Below are 9,689 nucleotides of genomic sequence, written 5' to 3' on the forward strand. Positions count from 1 at the left end.
ACCTCCCCTTCTTTTCTTGTAATTATTCCCCTCTCTAAAATAGAAGAAAGATCTTGTTTTACCCTATTTTGGCCTAGAGAGATAATCCAAAATTGAAATATCTTTGAATATAAAAATCCTCCTAGTGTCTAAAATGGTATCCCCCAAAACAAAAGTTCAAAATGAACTTTCCAATGTGCATCAGGAATTAATTGAAAATGGTATAAGGGACCTTAGCCTAAGGGTCTACATTTTCATAAATTTTTGGATTATGGTCCAATTAAGGTTCCAATGGGCCAATTGGATTAATCCAAGTGTTGGGATGAGATAAATCTAAAAGAATTAAAAAAAATACCCAAAAATGAGTAAATGCTCACATAATTGAAGAGTTGACTAAGTACAAGGTTTATTAGTTAAAAATTGTGAGATATTACTAAAAAAATTAGATATTTTAGAATAATGATGCATTTTTTACAGCTTGGTAAGGAAAGGGGGACTCTTGAGGTAGGTGCCTCTTTCACATGTATAGAAGGGTTTTTAATTCAAAAAAATTGTGATATTTTTATCTCAAACCAAATCAAAAAGGGAGCCAAACTAGTCCAAATCTTGTCCAAATTGAGTCAAACTGAACCTGGAAAATTCTAGAACCTAGTTGGACTTGGTTAGTGGGCCTCCCTCACCTATAAATAGACCCTCAATCATTTGTAATAAAATATTGGAGCTATACCATGCCAGTATTATATTAAAATAATTATATTTTCTGTTAATCCTTAAATTTTCCTCTCTTGGGAGCTTGGAAATCTCTCTCTCTACAACAACTCTTGGAGTTGCTCTTCTCTTCTTGGTGGACCAATTGATTGGTCAGGGGCTTCATTGCAATTAGAGAATCAAGCCAAACTTGGAGGTAAAATCAAGTTCTATGGTTTTTTTCAATTTTCTCAATAACTTTTTTCTTCTCAACCCCTCTCAAGCTTGAGACGCTTTCTAAATGATTGTTTTAATTCAAATCAAGCTTTCCCTTAAAGTCTTAATGTTTAATTAAGAGAAAGTTAATCTTTATGCTTATTTGTAATACTTTCTTTAAGTAAATCTCTCTCTCTAAAAGAATAGCCATCTTTATGGCTAAATCCCTTGAAAAAGGATGCTTCTCAATGATAGTCTCTTAATTCAAAGCTAAACTCTAGGCTTAATAAGCTAGAGATTAAGAAAATTATATTTTCATGATTTTGTGCTATTAAAATAATGGTAAATTCTTTTAGATTGTTTATGAGTAGTTGAAAACTACTCTAATTCATTCTAAATAAGAAATGGATTATCCTATCAAATTGGGAAAAGAGGAATGTTGAAATTAGCTTAATCTAGTGGGATAATCATAGTTACGTTTAATTTTATGGTTAAAATTATGATTTAAATTTCTGAGTGAACAGGTGGCGAGCGTTCTAGTTGCCAATGATGCCATAGGTACACCGATGAAGGAATGATTGTAAATTAGAATTCAAGTTAGATATTTTGGAGGATTATGATCAGTGATATTATGGTTTCATTAAAAGATTATTTTAAAGACAGCTGAATCTGTGAAAGGGGCAATTTCATATTGGGTGTGTAAGTGGTGTGACTATCTTGAAGTTTACTTGAAGCGTCGGCTAGGGAGCCTGGGAACTCTTTTCCTATGTACCCAAGGCAAAACATAACCAAATTCCTGAATGGATCGTATCACTACAGTGGTTGGATGGTTGGCTAACCCATGGGATTGGATGGGGTTAGACTGGACTAATGGATCCCTAAAATGAGACTCAACTCTGTCAAATTACAATAGTTGAAGTAAACCCTTGTTCTATGGAAAAGAATCAATGGCTATGCCTCTTGATGAGGAAAAAAGGGTTGGACTCTATGATCCAAGTGCAAGTCTCTTCCTTGATCTAACCATGAGACTTACGGGTTCGGTCTGATCAGTTTGGTTAGTGAAGACCTTGACTACGTTAGAATAAAACATCCCAGAGGAATCGCCTATGTCTGCTGGGTGAGGGAAGTTTTTCCAAGTTTGGAAGAACCGAGGGATTAGTCTCTTGTCCAAATATCTGTGGGCGAGGCCCCGAGTGAGAGGCTCTGCCCTGCGCAAGAAGTGCTACTTCCACCGCTAGCACCCCAAAATTTGTTATGCGGAGAGGGCAGGGATCTTTCAATATGAATAGATGTAAATGGATGTGATGTGATGCGGGTCTAGATAGATGTGAATGGATGTGATAAGATGCGATGTGTATGGATGTGATGAGATGTGGATGGATGTGATGTGATGTGGATTTGAATAGATGTAAATGGATGTGATGTGATGTGATGTGGATCTCAATAGATGTAAATGGATGTGATAAGATGTGATGTGATGTGGATCTCAATAGATGTAAATGGATGTGATGTGATGTGATGTGGATCTAGATAGATGTAAATGGATGTGATAAGATGTGATGTGTATGGATGTAAATGGATGTGATGAGATGTGGATGGATGTGAATGGATGTGATATGATGTGGATGGATGTAAATGGATGTGATGAGATATGATATGGATGGATGTGAATGGATGTGATGTGATGTGGATAGATTTAAATGGATGTGATGAGATGTGATGTGGATGGATGTGATGTGATGTGGATGGATGTGATGAGATGTGGATGGATGTGAATGGATTTTGATGGATGTGAATAGATGTGATGTGAGGTGAATGGATGTGAATAGATGTGAATAGATGTGAATAGATGTGAATGGATCTGAATTATGGATGTGATATGATGAGAGTGGATGTAAATGGATGTGAATGGATGTAGGACGAGGTGAATGGATATGAATGGATGTGGAATGTGTGATGTGAATCAATGTAGAAGAATGTGCAATAATGAGAAATGATGTGGACAGATGGGAGTTGTTGGAAACTGTAATTGTATATGGAACCTGTTTTTAAAAGACTGTTTTATGTCAAGAATGCTGGGAAGCATTTTGACTATCTCGTGAGGACCTAAGTTGATAAAGTTCCAACAACCAGCTCTGACGGAGAGTCAATGAAGGACGTCTCGCGTGGCAAGGTCTCGACCGAGGTCTTGACCAGTCTCAGTTCGATTAAAATGGTGAGCTTCCGGTACGGTGGATGAGGGACCAAGGAAGCAGCCTATGAGTGAAGCGCTAGGTGACCTACGAAGGAGCCTAGAGGGTGCTGACCATACGGTACTCGGGCTCTCCGTCGCCGAAGATACCCACCCGTGCATCGAGGAAGAAAATGGAAAAATGAGTTGGAGTTGTTTTCTGACCCCACGGGCATGGATCTAGTTGATTGGCCTTGCTGGTCTTCAACAAAGAGTCCATCTGGATTTTCTTATGTGATTATATTCTCGGGTACTATGAGCTAGGAACTATTGAAAAGGCCCCTGAGTGAGCAGGTGGTGAGCGTTCTGGTTGCCAAATGATGCCATAGGTACACCGATGAAGGAATGATTGGAAATTGGAATTCAAGCTAGATATTTTGGAGGATTGAGATCAGTGATACTATGGTTTCATTAAAAGATTGTTTTAAAGACAATTGAATCTGTGAAAAAGGCAATTTCATATTGGGTGTGTAAGTGGTGTGACTATCTTGAATTTTACCTAAAGCGCCAGCTAGGGGGCTTGGGAACTCTTTTCCCTAGTACCCGGTACAAAACATAACCAAATTTCTAAATAGATCCTATCAATACAATGGTTGGGTGGTTGGCTAACCCATTAGGCTGGACTAATGGATCCCAAAAATAAGACTCAATTCTATTATGTTACGATAGTTGAAGTAAATCACAGATAATCCTTGTTCTATGGAAAAGAATCAACGACTGTGCCTCTTAATGGGGGAAAAAGCGTTGGTCTCTATGATCCAAGTGCAAGTTCCCCCCTTGACCCGGCCATGTGACCTGCAGGCTGCTCGGTCGGAATGAAAAAGGGTAATTTAAGGATCTTGACTACGTTATAATAATTTTTCCTGGAGGAATCGCCTAAGCTTTGTGGGGCGAGGGAAGTTTGGTTTTGGAACAACTGAGTCTTATCCAGACGGATATCCATGGGCGAGGCCCTGAGTGAGTCTCTGTCCTGCGCAAGAAGTGCTACTTCCACTGCTAGGATCCCAGAAGGGGGTAGGGATCTTTCAGCTAGTATCAGAGCGAATTGGCTAAAGTTGATCAACCAAGAAGCAAGAAATGTCAAAAACTAATAAGTTACCAGTAAAAGATTGTAATTGTGTGATGAAATTCATACAAATTGATATTCAGAATGAAGATTCATAAATTGGGAATTGGGTCTTCAGATGGAAGTACCGCAATTGTGTGGAATTCCTAACTTGCTTTTGAGGCCTAGATGTGATGGTATTTACCTTATAGTTCAAAGGACCGTGATTACCCGTATATACCGTGGGTATAACTACAACTCTTTACTGGCAATATATACAAGTAAATCTAAGACCTTGAAGTTATAAGCAAAAATGCTATCCAGATGATGATTTCGAATGCTGGTTGATATGATTTTAGAATTTTGGTTGAGATTTGATGAATTGATTTGGATTCTGATTGAAAGATGATGATTTCTGAATTCTAGTTGAAAGAAGATAAGTTGAATAAAGCCACAATGAGGATGAATGGAGAGAATCTCGGTAATGATGTTAGTAACTGGAAGACGATTAAGACTTTCACCAGATCACTATGAGATTAGTGGATCGTGCTAACAAATTGTTGTTGTTTGACTTTTGACCCAGTGGACCGAATTAAGGAATGTCAAATTGAGAACCTGCATAACTAAAATTCCCATGGGGGGAATGTTCAAATGGAATTTCCAGTCTAATGGACCATTATTGTGTTAAGAATATGAATGAACTATTCTCTGATAATGAGTTCTATATGTTCTTCTTGTAGAAGGGATCTTTATCCCAGGATTCTGTGAGGATTGACCAAACTTTAAGAAACCCCAGAATCAGTTGGATCTAAAGTTGGATTCGAATTATAAATAAAGAGGTCTTTTCATCGGAGCGTCTTGGTTAATTTGGAAAAAGGGACTTAACAAGAATTTTTGTATTGATAGGATCATGGATCGAGGTCATCGTGGTAGGAATGTTAACCCTGAACTCGATGAGGAAGAGCTCAACCCAGATGTTCCTAAAGTTCTTCACCCATAGAGCTCAGCCTGGACCTTTCAAAGGTGAAGGGGAACACTTGGGAGAAACAGTCGAGAAGTGGATCGAAGCTATGGAAGAATACTTCAATGTCACTGGATATACAACGAGAAGAGTAAAATAGCTCTTGCAAGGCTGAAGATAGTAGAAATAGCCAGAGTGGCCTGGAGAAACCACTGTGAGACAAACCGTTTGGATCGGAACACCCAAACGTGGAATGATCTCAAAGCTTACCTAAGGAAGAGATTTTGTCCTCCTGGCTTTTTGAAAACAAAGATGAATGAACTCTTAGAGTTAACCCAGGGGAGCAGAACTATTGAAGAATATCACCAGGCATCCTCTCTCCTCCTAAAATACTCGCCCCGCTGGATGAAGAACAACTAATGGCTAGGTTCGTTCGGGGAATGAACGAACCCTTGAATATGCTAGCGAAGAATGCCAAGCCAGTTTCTATGGCTAAAGCTGTATGGATGGTGAAGGATTTCACCAAGGCCTTTGTTGTCAAGGTCCCATCGAAGCCAGCACCATCATCTTTTAAAAGATTTCTAGCTCGGAAAGGTGATTCCAACTTTCCACCACCTAAGAGATAGCAAGGTCAAACTCAAGATATGGGAAGTTCCAGAATGGAAGAAAGGTCTTTTTCCCATAATACAATCCCTGAGAATTCAACTTCAAAAATTCCACCCTTGAACAAAGAAGTTAAATGCTATAACTATCAAGGATATAGACATCACGCGCAGTATGGATTGCCCAACTCCTTTTGGATAAAGGTTTTCGGGGAAGGGAAGTCAGGGACCAAGATTCCAGATGCCAACTCCTTCCTTCCAAAGTAATCAAGTTCCTTTTCGTCAAAATCAGGAAAACCCCAGAGATAAACCCTCTAACCAACCCTCAGTTTCAACCAAAGTAAAGCAACACCTCCGCCTCAGAATAGGGGAAGTCAAAGAGAGATATTCCCAAATCGACCATCTACTTCCAAGGCAGTAATGCTGGAAGTAATAGAAGAAGAAAGAGAACTAAGAGATTATCCTCCAGTGCAAGATGAGGACATCTCGCGTTTTTTAGGTGGGGTAGGATGTAAGATTCCTCACCCCCAGCTTTTGAGATGTACAGGTATAGGAACCGCCCCTTTAGACTCTTGTAATCATCCCCCCCTCAGAAACGGAAAAAGATCTTGTTTTACCCTGTTTTGGCCTTGAGCGAGAAAATGTCTAGAGAGAGGTAATTCAAAAATAAGATATTTTTGGATGCAAAAATCCTCCTAATGTCTAAGATGAATTCCCCTAAAACAGAAGTTCAAAATGAACTTTCCAATGTGCATTAGAAATTAATTGAATATGTGAATAAGAGACCTTGCCTAAGGGTCCACATTTTCAGAAATCTCTTGGAGATTGCTCTCTCTCTTGGTGGCCACAAGGACTTGCTAGGGGGCTGTTACATGACGAATGAAGATCAATGCAAGGATGCAACAAAAAAGACACTTAGGGCTCTTGTAAAGAGTTCCAAGTTGTAGATGAATGTGGGAGTGGGCTTGACAATAATCCCACATGGGAACTTTTGGGAGTTTTAGAGTTTTTGTATAAAAAGTGGCCCATTTGAGAGCTAGAGAGCACTCTTTGGTCTTTTGGTTGAGAGACTCATAGATAGAGCTTACTCTATAGCTCCTTCTCATGTGCTCTCCCAAGGCTCTCCATCTCCATTCTTGCTTCAATCTTGTACTCTCTATTCTCTACGTATTCAATGATTTGAGGTTGCGGTCTACACACTTGCTAATCTAGATTTTGTAATGATGTTTTGATGCTAAAATCTGATTTGTGAATTGTAGAGTGCATGTGATGAAGCTTGTGCATGAAATGATGTGTAGTTGAGGCTTGTGTGATAGCTCTTTGCATGTTAGATTCTTTGCAAAAGTTGCATTTTTATGCTTAAGTGTAGCCTAATCTTGATGCTTTGATTATGTTAGATCGATTGCTTGATTGTTGAAGATGGATTGAGTAGGACTAGAAGTCATTAGTGTGTGGTTAACTAATCTTCTCCCATTCGGGATAGCCTCTATGCGGGCGCTAACCGGGTTGCATTCACGGATTGACAAAGTGTGTGGGTTGGAGTGTAACCTCCGCTATGCTATGATGAGCCAAACAATGGCGCCGCTGCCGGGGAATGCACACCTTAAGTTAGTGAAGGGTGTTAACCATTACTTCTTACTAAGTGCTCCATTGATTGCAAAATCGTGGATTAGGGTAGATTAGAGTAGAGTTTGCAAGGGCATTGAGTGTGTGATCTCAAGGGCGCCTTGTGTGTTTTCTGTTTTTTTATTAGAAGCAAAAAAAAAAATTAAAACCCCATTGCGGTAGAGAAATCCCGCCATTAATAAGGTTTAAGTGCTTTCTGTTTTTGTATTTTTTGGCATACCTTTTGTCACTAATCAACTAACACACTAACATTTGTGTTTTTTGTGTTGCAGTTGGGAGGGCTTTGTGACGCGGCCCTCATCTTTACATCAGTGTGGGAGGCGGCCTTTTTTTTTTAAAAAAAAACAAAAATATACATTGAAGGGGGCGTAGCCTGACAGAAGTGGCTGTGGAGGGCGTCTGCATCGTCAGGCTCAAGGCGGCTTTTAAAATATATATATATATATATACATACACTGAAGCAACCTGCAGAGCGCTGTGGTAGGCGTACACTGAAGCAACCTGACAGAAGTGGCTGTGGGCGCAGTAGTAGCTGTGTGAGGCGGCTGTGTGACGTAGAGCTGAAGAAGGTGGGAAGCGCATGGAAAGCGTGGAAGGCAGAGTTGACTGCAGCTGACGTGGCAGTAGAAGAAGGCGAGCAACGTGGAGAGGCGGGAGAGAAGCAGCGCAGCAGCCGTGTGAAGGGCAGTAGCCTGTAGGAGGCGACTGTGGAGGCTGCGTCTAAGTAAAAGCGTGGAAGGTAGCGCAGCAGCCGTGCGAAGGGCAGTAGCCTGTAGGAGGCGACTGTGGAGGCTGTGTCTAAGTAAAAGCGTGTGGAGGTGGCTAAAGCTACGAAGTGAGCGGCGCAAGCAAGAAGTAGCAAACGAAGGTGAAGCAGTGCAAGCAAACGACGTCGACTGCAGCAGAGGCGAGGGGAAGCGACGGACGTAGAGGGGCTGCCGCGGCGAAGGTGAGCCTCAGCTGAGAAGCGAGAAGTACAAATTTATTAAAAAGAAATAATAAAAATAGAGCCAACCAGTGGCTGCTGGCGGGCAAGAAGGCGAAGGAATCGGGCCGGCGGAAGCATTGAAGTTGCGAGGGGGCCAGCGTTGCAGAAGCCGTGTGGGTGCGGCGGTGACGAATCCGGAGGAGATAACGATACGCAGGTTAGTATTTTTTTTCTTTTTTTTCAATTTGTTATTTTGTTTTTATTTTTTAAATTTAAAAAAACCATAAAATATTAAATTTCAAAAAAAACATTAAATTCAAAAAAAATACCATAAAACATTAAATTCAAAAAAAAGAGAGAGAAAAAAAATAATTTTTGTGTTTTTAGGAATCCATATTCTTTATCTATTCTGTAATTTTTTCATTTTTTTTAATTTTTTGCATAATTAAAGTAGCTTGCACTTTAATTTAGAATTTTGGTAATTGTGTGCATAATTAGTATTTTTTAGCGTAATTCATATTTTTTGTAATTAGGAAAAGAGAAAAAAAAACATAAAATCATTTCAAAAAATCAAAAAAATAAAATAAAAAAAGAGGATAGATAGTTATACACGTACTCATTTTAGTTGCATTTAAAAACAACCAAAAAAAAACAAACAAAACAAAACAAAACAAAACAAAACAAAAAACAAAAAACAAAAAACACATAAAACACCAAAAAAAATTGACCTTATGCACTTGCGGTCGGGACGTCTTATAGATTCTGCCATAGGGCCTAGGGCACCTTCTGGAGTACCTACGCAGGAAAGTGGGACCCAATCAGTAGGAAATTTGGCAGATATTGCTGAAACCTTTTCCGAAACCCAATCGGATACCTTTTCCAGAACAACTAGCTCATTGTCCATGGACAATCTAGGGCCAACAAATAGTCATCCCTTAGCCCCAAATAGGACACCCACAAGATCTTTTAATCCTTTTGAAGCCGACACTATGGGGTTAACACTCAATGTGAGACTCCAATATGTCTACACGAATGCTCAAGGAGCTGAGATCTTTAGGGATCCACAACAACGATATCTTGTTAAGATTGCAGACATTTTCTCAAAACTTGATAGAGCACCTCTAGTCAATGACTAGGGTAACATGTACATGGGTGGAGATGGTGTTCGCTACAAAGTCACCTACCATCCAGAAAATGTAGACAAATTAGGGGAGCTCTCTAAAACCGAGTTCTTTGACTTATCGAAGCTTTCCAACGCAAGGGAGTCTAGAGATGACTGGCTCATTGAGCCGGACATGCCTGGACCCTCCAATGCCCAGTCTTCACAGCCATCCATTGATGATTTACTTCTTGTAGATCTAAATTTGGAAAGGGATAGGAAAGGCAAGAGCAAAATGGATCAAGGGGCCGAGAAC

The sequence above is a fragment of the Cibotium barometz genome, chromosome 23, assembly GCF_041138505.1.
Source record: "Cibotium barometz isolate CiBa-2024 chromosome 23, ASM4113850v1, whole genome shotgun sequence".
Lineage (NCBI taxonomy): Eukaryota > Viridiplantae > Streptophyta > Polypodiopsida > Cyatheales > Cibotiaceae > Cibotium > Cibotium barometz.